The sequence below is a fragment of the Fragaria vesca genome, linkage group LG3 (genome assembly GCF_000184155.1).
Source record: "Fragaria vesca subsp. vesca linkage group LG3, FraVesHawaii_1.0, whole genome shotgun sequence".
NCBI classification, from domain to species: Eukaryota; Viridiplantae; Streptophyta; class Magnoliopsida; order Rosales; family Rosaceae; genus Fragaria; species Fragaria vesca.
Genome location: NC_020493.1, coordinates 5367597 through 5368459, shown reverse-complemented (window position 1 = coordinate 5368459; position 863 = coordinate 5367597).

Genomic DNA, 863 nt, shown 5'->3' with positions numbered 1-863 from the left:
TGCAAACTTCCTAGTGATATCAAATTTTCGTAGTATTTCGATTGATTGAAAATCTTGGAGGTTGTTTGAATGAAAAAATAAAAAAGATAAAAGAAAATCTTTAATCATTTTGTCTCCAATGCGATTTGCTTACTAGTTCGATTTGATTTTAGTTGAAAAATTAGTAGTATTGATTATAGTGATGAGAAAATAGAGTGATAGATTATAAGAACAACTTACTTGAAATCGGGTTGGCAGAAGGAAAAAGATGATGAATTAAAATTTAAAATGATGTGTATTAAGTAAAATGAAGAGGGCATGAGAGGAAGTTTGAAGAAAAAAATTAGAACAAAAAAGAGAAAAAGTGTGTATTAAGTATATAGGGGTGTGAATAAAATTTCTCGTACCAAATCTACCAGTAGACACACAAATGAAGGAAATAGGTTGGTTGTTTAGAATTTGAGATCAGGCACCTACCAAAAATATTGTCACCATATTTAAATAATGCGCAAAATCATTATACATTTTTGTCTACGTTATGTTTGTTATTCTATCAGAACATGATACCTCAAAGTGTATTTTTACGAACTGATTATTTACAAACCTAACTTATGAATTATTTAACTTATACTAATAATGTATGAAATACTCAAAACATTAGGCATCATTTCACGTTTTCATATTTGGGTCTTCTTCAGGAAAAAAAGAAAAAAAAACCAACTTCTTGGGGAAAAGAAATGGCTACTATGAAGTTTTGTATTTAGAGATTGAATTTGAATGTGCACGAGCAGAACACACGAAGAAGTTTGGATACAAAACCCACAGATAAAGTAATTGTTCAAGAAAGTATTATCTTGGGTCATCAAGCCCACTACCCATATATG